The 15,774-nt window shown below is 34.2% G+C and overlaps 1 protein-coding gene and 1 long non-coding RNA gene across 6 annotated transcripts in view; both read right to left on the bottom strand.

The window, feature by feature from the left end:
- Window positions 1-15,774, bottom strand: part of LOC106509172 (uncharacterized) — a 470,845-nt gene that overhangs the window by 21,827 nt on the left and 433,244 nt on the right. The window contains exon 4 of the long non-coding RNA XR_014821706.1: window positions 8,271-8,311. This is a non-coding gene — a long non-coding RNA (uncharacterized LOC106509172). The remainder of the gene's footprint in view (window positions 1-8,270; window positions 8,312-15,774) is intronic.
- MPDZ (multiple PDZ domain crumbs cell polarity complex component) overlaps window positions 1-15,774 on the bottom strand; it is a 434,463-nt gene that overhangs the window by 197,590 nt on the left and 221,099 nt on the right. The window lies entirely within an intron of this gene.

Here is a 15,774-nt window from a genome sequence, read left to right as displayed (position 1 = left end):
GATATAATCCTCTATCTAAATAGACAATTATCCAAAGAAGACATATAGAGAGCCAAAAACCACATGAAAAGATGTTCAACATTACTAATTATTAGAGAAATGAAAATTAAAACTACTATGAGGTACCACCTTACACTAGCCAGAATGGTCATCGACAAAAAGTCTGCAAAGAATAAATGCTGGACAAGGTGTGGAGACAAGGGAACCCTCTTAAACTGTTGGTGGGAATGTAAATTGGTGCAACTACCATGGAAAACAGTATGGAGATTTCTCAAAAAACTAAAAATAGAATTGCCATTTGATCCAGCAATCCCACTCTTAGTCATCTATCCAGAGAAAACCATGACTCAAAGGGTTTTGATACATGTACTCCAATGTTCATTGCAGCACTATATACAATAGCCAAGACATGAAAGCACTCTAAATGCCTACGGACAGAAGAATGGATAAAGAAAATGTTGTACATTACTCAGCCGTTAAAAGGAGAGAAATAACATCATTTGCAGCAACATGGATGGACTTAGAAATTATCATACAAAGTGAAGGTAGACAATGAGACACAAACACTATATGCTATCACTTACCTGTGGAAACCAAAAAAAGGATACAATGAACTTCTTTGCAGAACAGAAACTGACTCATAGACTTTGAAAAACTTTCAGAGGAGTTCCCTTTGTGGCACAGCAGAAACAAATCTGACTAGAATCCATGAGGATATGGATTCAATGCCTGGCCTTGCTCTGTGGGTTGGAGATCTGGCATTGCTGTGAGCTATGTTGTAGGTCACAGATGTGGCTGGGATCCTGCGTTGCTGTGGCTCTGGTGTAGACTGGCAGCTGTAGCTCCAATTTGACCCCTGGCCTGGGAACTTCCATATGCCAAGGGTACAGCAAAAGAAAAAATGGAAAGAAAAACTTATGGTTACCAAAGGCTAGGAGTTTGGGATGGAACTGTTGTAAAATTGGGTTGTGATGATGGTTGTACAACTATAAATATGATAAAATTCACTAAATTTAAAAAAAGTGACATAATCCTCATTAGAGCTCTCAAGGAAGAGTTCACACCCCTGCTTTCATCCAGACCTTATTAAAGAGGGCCAGGTTGTGGCTCACTGAATCTAAGAGAGCTTTCTGTGGTGATACATTGCAACATTGACAGAACTTTCCAGGAATCTGTTCTCTAGACTTCCAGGAAAAGATTAATGGTGAAGAATTAAATAAATCAAGATCCCCTGTAATCATTTTAGATTTTCATAAGAAAGTGTCTTACAGGACACTCAGCTACAAACCTGACTGTCAGGGAAAAGGAGGGGCCAAGGGAAGCCACTGGCATTGCAGGAGAAGATAACTAAGAAACAGCAAGTATTGCAGGAGCCAGGTGCCAGAGAAACCTAGGATATAGGAAGTAAAACCCTTTCCTCCTGCAGTGTCTCTTGAGCACCCTCTCCTGACAAAGCTAAACACCATGTCAGATGGTAAAGGAAAAATATTTAAAGGGCCTAGTTCAGTTTTCACAGAGCAGACAAGAAGGGTAAATGCGGAGCTGACAGGCAATATACCCATAACCGGCAGACCTTGTAAAGCATTTATAACAATGTCTAGAATATAGTGAGTGCTCAGGAACTATTTGCTCTAATTTTATCAGAGACATATGCATACTTATTTGCAAAAACAGGATCACCTCTGCTGTACGCTGAATTTTCACTTAGCTTATATTATGGCTATTTTCATAAACATTTCTTGGAGTCTCAATTTCAGGTCTGTTTAATTATCCATCATGTGGAAATATCATCATTTATTTAGCTATTGCACTGTTGTGCATAATATGGATGTTTCTAATTTTCAGCCTGATAAGTAAAGCTGAAAGTATAGCCATGTTTTTAATGTTTATTAAATAACTTCCTATAGTTAAATCTTTAAGATAGAATTCAAAGAGTGAAATTCTTAAAATTTTTTATATATGCTACCAAGTGTTTTTATAGAAATATAATTTTTTTTATACTTTCTCTTGAAATTAGTGCCTGCCACAATATATTTAATATTATTTATTTTAAAATTTTGGAGTTTCCATCATGGCTCAGCAGTTAATGAACCCAACTAGCATCGATGAAGATGTGGGTTTAATTCCTGGCCTTGCTCAGTGGGTTAAGGATGCAGCATTGCCATAAGCTGTGGTATAGTTTGCAGACGTGGCTCAGATCCTCTGTGGCTGTGGCTCTGGCATAGGCTGAAGGCTACAGCTCCAATTCGACCCCTAGCCTGGGAAACTCCATATGCTGCAGGTGCAACCTTAAAAGACAAAAAGCTAAAATATATTTTATATATATATATAATATTTTATATATTTTAATATATTATATTATCTATTTTTAAAATGTTATATATCTTAATATATAAAACATATAATATATAATATATGCATTATAATTGTATATTACATTATATATTATAATTATGATATCTATATATTATAATTATATATATTATATTATTATATATTATAAAAATATATTTTTAAAATCTTTTACTCTATGATAAGAGAAAAATAGTGTCTTATGTTTGTCTTTATTTGTAGTTTGACTGTTAATGAGATTTGGCATTTATCATTTTATACCATATATACGTTCATTTTTTTTTTTTTTTTTTTTTTTTTTTTTTGTCTTTTGTCTTTTGTTGTTGTTGTTGTTGCTATCTCTTGGGCCGCTTCCGCGGCATTCGAGGTTCCCAGGCTAGGGGTTGAATCGGAGCTGTAGCCACCGGCCTACGCCAGAGCCACAGCAACGCGGGATCCGAGCCGCGTCTGCAACCTACACCACAGCTCCCGGCAACGCCGGATCATTAACCCACTGAGCAAGGGCAGGGACCGAACCCGCAACCTCATGGTTCCTAGTCGGATTCGTTAACCACTGCGCCACGATGGGAACTCCTACGTTCATATTTTTATTGGATTATTAAAGTTCTTACAATTTTAAAGAATTCTTCATAAATAAAGGATTAGATTTGTAATAAGTGAATTTATTTTTTTAATTTTACATTTGAGATTTCATCTATTTTTTTAAAAAACAAAGTTTTAAATTTTATAATTCTTATATATTTTCCTTCATGATATTTCCAATTCTTTTGTGATAAAATACTTTCATTTTCTTAAGCTTTTTTTTTTTTTTACATATTTACAGTTTCTTCTGGTTTGTACATGCTTTGATCCATTTGATATTTATTTCTCAAGCATCTGAAATAAAGTTTAGTGATTATATAATATTGCGTTTTTGTATAATAATTATCTATCATTATTTGTTTGAAAATCTAGCATTTTCTGATTGGCTTGCAATATCGCCTAATATATACATATCTGGCTTCACTGTTCTCGTTGTTAAATTCAATGCTAGTGGTATATTTTAAAATGTATATTTAAGGGAAATGGGTTTTTATTACTTATATCAGTGACTATGCACCAGGGGAGTGGTATTACTTATTATATAGCTTCTTTTTTAATCAGTAAATACTAATAATCACCTACTAATTACTTGAAAAAGAATTACAGGGAATTGTGGCCCTACATTTCCAAAAATTTGTTTGGGAAATAACTTCATTCTGCTATTATCTGAGGGATAGTTAATAGAATAGACCTAAGTTAGAAAAATACTGAAATTTCGTCATCTGCATATTTTTCCTAAATTCTTTCTTTACTTTAGGATCTACTTTATTTCCCTGCTTTTATAAAATTATATGCATTGCACATGTGTAGTGTACAATTACACACACTTTAGTCTGATTTTTAATTTTAGCAGTTTAATCTTTAAAAATTGTTTTCCAAATCATACAACACACACACTGTCACATACACACAAACCTCCTTTTGATTACACAAGTAGCTCTCAAACAGAAAATCTAAGAAAAACAGACATAAAAAGAAGAAACTTTATTATTCCAAACTAACCATCAGGGAAAACCATATGTTAACATTTTGGTGGATCTCCCTCCCCTCTACCATTTCCTGTGCATGTTTGAGAAAAGAGACAATTTTTGGAACCAAATTCAATAATGTTCAACAAATGACTTTAGAGTTTATGTGGCATTGTCTTACATAACTTTCCCATTATTTATTTAATTCCATACCACTGAATATTTTTTTATTTTACAAATCTATTATAATGCTATGAATGCTTGTCTATAGATCACTGGGTAGCCTATCTTCTAAGGCAAAATTACTAAAAATTGGATTACTAGGTCAAAGTGTATGAACATATTTAAGGCTCCAATCCATATACATTGCACTGGAGGTTTAAAATAAAACAGACAGGAAAAACTCTGCTAACTTAATTAGTTAAAAAGTATATTTTATAGTTAAATATTATTTTATTTTATTGTTTCTCAAATGAATGGATAAGTACCCTGTTCAATAATCTTTAGAAAAATCTTAGCTTTTTTTGGGGGGGGGAGGGGTGGTTTATTCTGGCAAAAAAAAAAGAAAAAAAGAATATCAATTTAAAAATATTATGAAGGGAGTTCCCGTCGTGGCTCAGTGGTTAACGAATCCGACTAAGAACCATGAGGTTGTGGCTTCGATCCCTGGCCTTGCTCAGCGGGTTAAGGATCCAGCGTTGCCGTGAGCTGTGGTGTAGGTTGCAGACGCAGCTTGGATCCCACGTTGCTGTGGCTCTGGTGTAGGCCGGTGGCTACAGCTCCAATTGGACCCCTAGCCTGGGAACCTCCATATGCCACCGGGAGCGACCCAAGAAATGGCAAAATGGCAAACAAAAACAAAAACGAAAACATTATGAAGAACTTAATTGTGATCAGGTTAAGTCTAAAATTGATTTGGGATCAAATGACATCTTCACAATATTCCAGTTTAGGAGCATATTATCTTTACCATTTATTCAAGGAATATTTTATATTTTCCTTTGCATCTTGATTTTGTTTTTTGCTTTTCAGGGCTGAACCCATGGCATATGGAAATTCCCAGGCTAGGGGTCGAATGGGAACTATAGCCCTGGGTCTATAGCCATAGCAACACAGGATCCGAGCTGCGTCTGGGACCTACACTGCAGGTTTTGGCACATGGGATCCTTAAACGAATGAGTGGGGCTGGGGATTGAACCCTTGTCCTCATGTATATTAGTCGGATTCATTTCTGCTGCACCACAAGGGGAGCTCCCTCCTTTGTATCTTGATATTTTCTATATTTAGGCATTTTATGATTTTTGCTGCCCGTGAAATTGGAATCATTTTTTTCCCTTTGGATTATCTTCAGATAATAAGGTAATTTTGAAATTAAGTAGAAGCAGCCATGTGGTAATTAAAAGCTCAGGTTCTATATCCAGATTTCTCCCCTATGTCTGGATTCAGCTCTTACTGTGTGACACAGGCAAGCCCTGCGCTGAATATGTCTCTTATCCCTGAAGAGCCCTCTCCCAGAGCTGGAAGCCTGGTTTCATTACGGCTTCCTGGCTTTCTGGTTTCCAGTTAGTTGCAACCAATAAGGATACTGGCAGGAAATGAGAGGACAGGAAAGGGAGGGGAAGATCACCATTTCCATAGCTTCCTCTCTGCTTAGTTGTTGCCTGGGTTGTGTCCTGCTAAAGGGGCAGCTTCTCACCACGTTGTTACCCTATCCCAGTCTGGTGACGTGTCCTCTGCTTGTCCTTTCAGGCTTGTAAGTGGTCACAGGCTCCCTGCTGTTGCTAATTTGGGATGCTGCAGAATCCTGTGGTGTTTCTCTAACCCTGTTATCCAGCCTGACTATGTCATGAGCCTCCTGCCAGGATTCTGCCTGACAGGGGTAAAAAAAAAAAAAAAAAGCACACATCCTGGCCATTTTTGTCTTGTTATTGAGAATGCCTCTTGACTTTCATCATAATGATAATTTTGGCAAGTGAAGTAAGATAGGTGTTCTATATTATGTTCAGACAGTATTCCTTTTTTTTTTTTAAAGTGATTTTCTGAGTTTTATTAGCTACATTTAAACTTCTGCATTTGGATATATATGGAGTTTGTTTTAATATTGGACATATAGATGTATTTTATATTCTCGAGTTTATCAATAAAAAAATCCATCTATTCCTGGAATAGCACAAATTAAATTTACTTTACTAATATTTTATTTTAAACAGTCTCTCTTACCTGGTTACCTCAGGCCATGTTAAAAAATAGATGGAAAAAGAAACACTGTTAAACTGACATTTTGATTAAGCACGAATTGCTTTGAATAACTGCAAATCTTAGTAGCCCTTTATCACCGAAAGTACTTTTTTGTGTTTCTTTCAGTTTGGAGTTCAGAAGCAAATGACTCATCTAGGCTTTCAAAGCACAATAATTTGGTGCGGCACAGTGGGGATGGTAGGAGTTAAATCACACATGTAAAAAAAGTCAGAGTGAAGAGGGTATACAATGAAATGATTAGAGTGACTTCTCCTCCCACATTTTTTTTGGCCACCCCTGCCACATATGGAAGTTCAGCTGCAGCTGTGACCTAAGTCACAGCCAAGGCAATGCCAGATCCTTAACCCACTGCTCTGGGCCTGAACTACTGCAGAGACAACACTGGACCTTTAACCTGCTGTGCCAATCAGAGCTCCTATCTGCTCTCTCTCTTTTTCTTTTCTGAAAAAAAAAAAAAAAAATTACTCCATTCTTTCAATTGTGTTTTTAAATCTATCATACTTGGATTCAGTATGTGGCAATAGCTTGAAAGCCTATGCAATTAAAAAAAAAACATGCAATGATCATCTTCCTATGTGATTACTATAATATATACTAGATCATAAAACCTAGAACATCAATTTACAGTAATGAGTAATTCCAACAATTTATACCTGTTATACCATCCTATATCATATTGTTTCAATTATAAACTTTCATTTTGATTCCCATGAATCAATTCCATCACAGGAAACTATTGTGGTTCCCACAATATCCTCTAGGGATACAAATAATTTTATTTAGTGTTTTTATTTAAAAAAACTTTTTTTTTTTTTTTTTTTTTTTTGGTCTTTTTAGGGCCACACCCACGGCATGCAGAAGTTCCCAGGCTAGGGGTCTAATCCGAAGCCATAGCTGCCGGCCTACACCACAGCAATATCCATGCTAGATCCAAGCTGCATCTGTGAACTACACTGTAGCTTGTGGCAACACCAGATCCTTAATCTGCTGAGTGAGGCCAGGGATCATATCTGCATCCTCATGGATACTAGTTGGGTTCTTAACCTGCTGAGCCACAACGGGAACTCTTAAATTTTTTTAAATCAAAGTATAATTGATTGTTTATCAATTGACAGAATGTTCCATCAATTTCTACTGTAATCAAAGTGACCCAGTTATACATACCTATATATGTATACATACACACACACATCATTTTTCTCATATTATTTTCCATCATGTTCTATCACAAGCGATTAGATAGCATTCCTTGTGCTACACAGTAGGACCTCATTGCTTATCCTTTCTAAGAGTGATTATATATATATGGTGCCAAGCACTTGAAATATTAGAATCATAACTGATATACATGCTGAGTCCCTTACATAAGGAAATACGTGCTATTTAGTTCTCCTTGCAGAGTTTGACATTGAAACAGAAGTAAGCATTATGCTAAGTGAAGTAAGTCAGAGAAAGGTAAATACTGTATGATAGCTTATACATGGAATCTGAAAAAGAAAACAAACTAGTGAATATAACATAAAAGAAGCCAACTCACAGATATAGGGAACAACTTAGTGGTTACCAGTGGGGGAGGAAGGGCAATAAAGGGGTAGGGGAGTGGGAGATAAAAACTACTGGGTGTAAGATAGGCTCAAGGATGTATTGTATAACATGGAGAATATAGCCAATATTTTGTAGTAATTGTAAATGGAAAGAAAACTTGAAAAACTGTGTAAAAATAAAAAATTTAGAAAGCTTTAAAAAAGAAAGCAAGCTGGACTATAAAGATTGTATCTGAACTTGTGAATGAGCAGCTATTTGATTTGGTCTAACTTAAGAACAGATTCTGCAAACATTAAGCTTTGAATGTTCATTTAAAATTTTGCCAGGCAAATTCCTAGTAAAGACAAACTGTCATTATTTATAATCAAAGATAATTACAAATACCAAAAAAAGATTTAGAATTTGTTTGAGAAGGGGCAAGTTGCTAAATTCCAGAGCCGAGAGTTTACTTTTTGCAGTGTTCTCTTATTTATCATCCCTCCTCTCTTCCCACACCCAGCTCAGGATGTTCCCTCAAGTTCAACTCACTGCCATTGGAGACTTTCATTCCCACAATGCACTTACTTCACAGACTCTTCTTTCCAGTACTTTGTTGTGGTTTAGAGCTGAAAATACAAGCGTGAGAACATATAGTATCTAGTAAAAGCCAGCATTACTAAAGAACTCATTAAATCCAAGTGGGAATTGCAAACTCCAAAAATTAAAACATCTGAACATCTGTGAAAACTCAATCTGTGTTTCTTTGAGAAAAATAACATCTGATCAGCTCTCAGTGTAGAATCTTAAAAGAATAAACAAAGAATCTTGATAAGTAAATTTAATGGCAGATGGTTCAATAAGTTAGGATCTGGGATAATTCTTGGAAAATTTCCTTAATTTCTTTGAAAAGTGAATATAAATCAAGAAAATTCCCAAGCAACAATAAAGTGAACCTGAGGGATTACAGTCACAAATGTGTAGGAAGAGATGGAAAATTACTAAGAACAAGTAGATAATTTGTGAAGAGAAGGAAGAAAAATCAACTGACGGGTTTTCTCAGCAAATATTTTAAGTTATCAGTAAAGTTAAGAATTTGGTTCTTAAGTTGAAGTTGTTTATTTACTTAAGCTTTATTTTTTACAAAGTGCTTTTCCCCCACTATATGGATGGCTTTGTTAAGTTGCTTTTCATTCTTCTCACTTCTCTCTCTTTTTTAAATATATGCTTTAAAACTGGCTTTTTTCTCACAATGGCAAGATGAAATGTTTTTAGGATTTGTCCAAAGGTCAGGTTTCTGCGGAATATATTCCCACACATATGTAAAAAGCATTGCATATTCCGGCGCTGGTGTAAATAGCATGTTTAACTCTTACTGCCTAGGAATAGTCAAATTCCTAACTTTCCTAACCTAATTATTTGTCATTGTTCTCTCTAGAGCTTCCACATTAAAGACTGATTTCTTTGTCCTCTACTGAAGATATTTTTAATTTTTTCCTGTGGTGGCAAATTTTAAAACAGTAAGAAAAAAATGTAGGATTGGGTTTGCATGCTTTCTAGCAGGGAATATGATTTCATTACTGAAATCATGTTTCCATAAATCATGCCAACATAGGTGTCAGATGGTATCAAGTACACCTGCATGGTTGGCCCTAGCCATCTGGGGTCTTGAAACATCATCTCTGTGCCTAACCACCCCCATTGCTGTACTTTCACTTGAAGCAGAGCCACAGCAGTTGGGATGCTCACAAAATTCTCCTTGATCATTGTCTTTGTTCTCCATCAAATCAGATGCTGCAAATAAGGCTATTTGGTGTCCAGGTTCAAACCATCTGGTTGTTGGGCTCCCAGCTATAGATGTATCAAGTATGTCTGGCATTTTTGTTGAAACCATCTGGAAACATAAATGTAAAGACCTGCTTCAAGTTATGAGAGGCAGCTCTGAATGAGGACACCTCCACTCTTCACTTTTACCCAGGTGCTATTTCTCTGCCTGCTGACCCTCCAGTGGCAAGCTCCAACGTTGTCATCTGTCCTGCTATTTTTCAGCCATCTAGACACTGGGCTGGGGTTGAGACCAACTTCTGGGAGATTTCACTGTAATCCTTATTTATATCTTTTTTTTTGGCACAGCTAAATCCCCTTTTGCTCCTCCTTCCTCTGTTACCCCAGCTCCAGCTTCCTCCAATCTCCTAGACAAACTCAATTCCTTGCCAAGGTTTTCCCAGTCTATGCATTACTTTGGGAAAGGAAGTAGTCTTGACTTTAGATACCAATTATTTCCATGTAGCATTTAAACAAGTAATGATACTATGCATAATTGTTTTCTGGTGAGGATTTTTTGTTTTTGTTGTTTTAGTTTTTAATTTTTTTTACAAAGTCGACACACACCCATTGCAAGAGCTAAAAAGAATAGAGTTAAAAGTGCATTTTCCTCCTATGTTTCATTCCATATGGTTTTTCATCTCAGGGAAAACTTTTTCCTATGTACATTTCTAGAGAGGATAAAACATCCATATCGAATCATACATATTTATGATTATTTTATACAAATGCTAGTATGCTTTGGATTCTTTTGCATCTTGTTTTTTTAAGTTCGTGTAATACAATAGAGATAATTCTATATCAATATTAAAGGTCTGTCATTCTTTTTAGTGGTAAGAGTATTTTGTTGCATGATTGCATCATGTTTTAAGAACAATCTGTCACTGACGATCAATGATATTGTTTCCAGTCTCGTTATAACTACAATGATGTACTGAGTATCTGTACATTTGTCTATATGATAAAAGCTGAAAATGAGAAAGGAAATTACTGGGTCAAAAGATAAGTGAATTTCAAATCTCAGTAGAGATTATTAAATTTCCTATCCAAGAAATCATACCAATTTGTACTCCTTATGACAATGAGCGCCTGGCTTCTTAAACCTCACCAACACTGTGTATATTTTCTAGTGAAATAGTTAGATCTTTCTGAATCTGATAAGTGAAAATTTTTATCTTACTGTTGTGCACTAATTGTGATTTTCCTAACAGAGGCTCAGCCTAGGCACTGAGTCCTGACTGCTCCTGACTCCAAGTCTCACTAGCTCTGTGCCTTCTGGCTGGTTATTTTACCTCTGTAAGCCTTGCTTTCTTTATTATCAAATATTTTTTCAAATATTAGCTTACTGTGTGTAAATGCCATTATATACATCGTTTTACAAAAAATCTGTAAACACACTATTAGTATCTTCATTTCATAGATGTGAAAAGTACTTTTTTCATCTTTTAGATCATGATGAAAGTGTCTTTATAGGATGTTATGGGAATTAAGTGATAAACTTCATGTAAAACCATTAGCACCATATTTGCTCATAACTCAGTATACATTATTATTGTTTTATTAATATGGAGAGAGGAAAAGGCTTTTTCATTAGAGATATAAAAGAACAGATCCTAAAAATATGCTTAGAATATCTCATTTTTTTATTGTACTAAACTTCCAAAAGCTAGAATAAAATGCTTAATATTAATTTCCAAGCTAATGAATTTCAGCCTCTATTTCTCAAGTTATTGCTAGGGTTAGCTGCTAAGTGTCAAGGAAATTAAAATTTACTGAGTTAAAAACAAAATTGAAAATTTCCCACTCTATCATAGTCGGTTAAGGATCTGGCACTGTCTCTGGAGTGGCTCCTCAAGTGTTGAGCAGTGTTTGATCCCTGTCCTGGCCCAATGGGTTAAAGATCTGGCTTTGCTGCAGCTGTGGCATAGGTCACAACTGCAGCTTGGATTTGATCCCTGGCCCAGGGAACTTCTATACCCCATGAGTGCCGTCACACAAACAAAGAAAGAAACGTCCCCCACCAAGGTGGGGTTGACATATACACACTACTGTATATAAAATAGACAGGTAACATGGACCCACTGTACAGCACAGGATAATCTACTTAATACTGTGTAATAATCTATATGGGAAAGTAATTTGACAAAGAATGAATATATGTATATGTATAACTGATTTACTTTTCTGTACACCGGAAAGTAACACAAATTTCTAAATCAACTATACTCCAATAAAATTGATTTTTAAAAAAGATTTAATGTTACTATGTTTCATATTGGGAAAAAAACCCAGACAAAACAAACCCAAGATATTAAAATCACTCATCAGGAGTAGGAGAGCTTGTGGCAAAATAAACTAAAATTAAAAATATGAAACCCAAAAGATACCAACTTTCCTTTTTTTTTTTTAAAGGGCACAATTTACTCATACTCAGAATTAATAAATGAAGACATTTTTGTCATTTTTGCTTTAGTTATCTTTTATGTCTAAATGATTCAACATTACAAAGATGAAATCTTTCTTCTCCCATCTGTGGGGAAAAAGTCCTGTCCTGCCCCAAAGGCAAACCCTGTCACGAATTCAAAGCATATCCAGGTTCTGTTTTCATGTATTCACATATATTTCATTCTGCAACTTGGTTTTTTATCAAACATATGTATTTTGAGATATGTGTAGAATTATTTTGTCATTTTAATTTGAGATTAAATTTATTTATCCTGGCTTGTAATGTTGGAGATTTGAATACTTTCCAAAATTTGCTATTATAAACAGTGCTACAATAAACATTCTTGGACTTATTTCCTTGTTTCTGGAGAATATTTACCTAGAAGCCAAATTGCTGGGCATAGGGAATTTGTTTTTCACCTTTACTAAACATTGAAAATTTTAAATGATTGATTCATTTATACCTCTCCTTCCCATTGCCCCACATGTTCATCAATGCTACATATTGCCAACTTTGAATTTCATGGCAATCTGATGAATATGAAATGCATCATGTTTAAATGTGTATTTCTCTAATTACTGGGAAAGATGAACATTTCTTTACATATTTATAGGCTTTGAGGTTTTCTTTTCTCCAAATTGATCATTTTTCTACGGGTTTTTTTTTTTACTGTTTTGGTCTTCTTTTTATAGTCATTATGTGCTCTAGATACCAATCCTTTGAATGTTGATAATGTTGAAATACGTTTCATCTGTCATATTTTGGGGATTACCATTGCGTATTACATGGTTTTCTGTTTAGATATTTCAAATTTTTATGTATCTCATTTTTTTTTCTTTATGGGTTTGTCTTTTTTGTATCTTGTTGAATAAATCATTCCTTGACCCAGAATACTGACATATTTCCTCTTATAGTTTTAAAGATATGTATGTACCTTTACATTTAGTTGCTTTTCTATCTGAAGTTTTGTGTGTGTGTTAGTAGAGAGCTACTCTTATTTTTTAATCTATATGGCAAGACAGTAGTCCCAGTACCATATCTTGGTGTACATTGTGTTTCCTCTACTGATTTGTAATAATATTTCTATCATACATTAAATCTCCTTGATATTTCTATGCCCTCTATTGTTTCATTGACTTATTTGTCTATTATCATTGTACTGATAGTGCTGTAAGTAATTACTGCAGATTTATATCTCAATGTAAATTTTATACTTTGTCAGAAGTATATGTGGCCACCCATGGCCTTTGCCTCCACAGAATTTCAGTAAAAGTATGTCAAATACCAAGATAAATTATGTAACAATTTTTATGAGAATTTGTATGTATTTGCCATTTTAATATACCCAGTAGGAGTTCTCATCATGGCTCAGTGGTTAAAGAATCTGATTAGGAACCATGAAGTTGCAAGTTCGATCCCTGGCCTTGCTCAGTGGGTTAAGGTTCCAGGATTGCCCTGAGCTGTGGTGTAAGCTGCAGACGTGGCTCAGATCCTGCATTGCTGTGGCTGTGGTGTAGGCCAGCAGCTACAGCTCCAATTAGACCCCTAGCCTGGGAACCTCCATATGCCATGGGAGTGGCCCAAGAAATGGCAAAAAGACAAAAAAAAAAAAAAAAAAAAAAAAAAAAGAATTACCCGGTAATTCTACCCATTATTTCTTACCTTTAGTTTTAAGCTTTGTTAATGTCCCTCAAATAACATTTGGTAATTTCCACACTAAAGGTCATGCATATACTTTGTCATATTTATTTTTAATGAATGTCAAATTTATTTTTAACATATTTATGTTTAACAAATTTATGTTTCTATTGATATTATAAGGGAACTATTTTTCTATTAAATTTTCTATTTGGTTAGTGATGGTTATTAAAAGCATTATTGACGTTTGTCTACTGATCTTGTGTTCAACACTTTTGTTAAATCTATGAATTCCATTAATGTCTATAGATTTTCTTGAATTTTCTAGGTAGACACTCATGTTGTTTTACAAATAGTACCTTTTTTCTTTCTATTTCTTGTCTTTTCTTCTTTTTTGTTGCCTTGGTTAGGAATTTCAGTATATTAGTGAATAGCTATAGGGTCATCTTTAATTTTTCCTGATTTACATTAAGTGTGACACTTACTATAGATTTTTAGTGATATTCTACATAATATTGAGGAACTCTACTCTTGGTTTTCCGAGAATTTTTATTGTGAATGGGTGTAAAATATTATCCAGTGATTGTTTTTCATCAATAGAGAAAATTAAATGAGATTTTTTCCCCCTTACTTCTTTAACACAATTATATAGCAATTCTATTATTGATTTTCTGATGTAAGGCTATCTTGTATTGCTGAAATAAACCCTACTCCATTTTGATGTATTATTATTATTTTTAATACACTATTGGATTTATTTGCCATTGTATTTTATGTTAGCCTCATGAAGTGAATTAAGTAGTTTTACCCTCCTCTCTTATTCTTTTGCATTTTTCCTACTTTATTTTTTGATCTTATTAAAAATTTTGAAACAGGTTTCATAAAATAGTGATTATCTTGCCAGGGTAGATGATAAGGAAGGATTTGACTGAATTGTCCACTGTACATAATCTATGTTTATTTTTTACTACTAAAATTGTTTATTTGATCAAAATTATTTTCTTGATTGATTTACTGAATTTTTTCTGATTGCACTGGATTTTTCAAATAAATTGCTCTAATATTTGCTTGTTTGTATGTTTGAGTCTTTTTAAGTTCATTGGTCTTTGTGTCTGATAGTACCTTCCCTTTTGTCTTCTATAGATTTCCTTTCTGGTTTTTTAATTTTAATTTTTGCTCTTTATTCTATAATTTTATAGTTTCCAGTTTAACTTGTCAGTTATTTGTGAATGTGGCTTACAGTTCCCTAAAAATGTTTAAATTTTTTTAAAAAAATTGTTTATTCTTAATTGAATTGCAATAATGGCTAGAATGGTTTCATTTTTGTTCTTTATACAATTTCCCTATAAATACTGCCTACTTTGTATTTTACTGCCTCCATTAACGATAATTTTACTTTATAATCAAGCATTATTTTTTCATATATTTTCTTGATATTTTAGGGATATTAGCTTTATGATTTTAAAATTCTATTCCAAAATTAAAATCAAACAAAAGGTCTATGGTGAATTTCTCTATCATTTTTTTCTAGCTAAACCACTTCCCTTCTCCTCTGAAAGTTCCAATCTTATCAATTTCTTAACTAGATGGAGTTAAACAGTGAAACATTGGGGGTTTCAATAAAACCCCCAAATACATGTCATTATGGGCAGAGAAAAGGCTCTATGTGCTCTTAACAAATCCCAACTTCAGGGGGTATAAAGGTTAAAGAAAACATTGGTTACAGATATGAAAGCACTTAATATAATTGGGACACAATATGTATTCAACTAATGGGAAAAATACATACATACTGTGTTTATTATTAATAGCAAATGTATTATTATGATGGGAGGCTGGATAGTAGTTAGGAAGACAGATTTATTGTCAGATACTTCTGGTTTAGATTCTCTGTTTTGCCTCTTTCTAATTAACTTCTTAAATTCTCAGGTTTACCATCTGTGAAATGGGCATCACAATAATGTTTAGCTATTAGAATTTTCGCAATTAAGTGAAATCATAGACATAAAGTGTGTATACACCTAAATTATGGTGTTGCCTATAAGATAATAGGCCCTTCTCCATTTCCATCTCCTCTTCCACTTCCTCTTCCTCCTGATCATCTTAGTGGTGGTAATTAATGAGAATTATAATTTTAAAAATTATGGTGTTTATTTGGAGGACAAGTAATTGATCCCATTTAGA

Source organism: Sus scrofa, chromosome 1, assembly GCF_054392235.1.
Source record: "Sus scrofa isolate SSC_HxYL_T2T_F1_AM1 chromosome 1, Sscrofa_HxYL_maternal_Yorkshire_Landrace_v2.0, whole genome shotgun sequence".
NCBI lineage: Eukaryota > Metazoa > Chordata > Mammalia > Artiodactyla > Suidae > Sus > Sus scrofa.
This window is presented reverse-complemented; position numbering and strand designations above follow the sequence as displayed.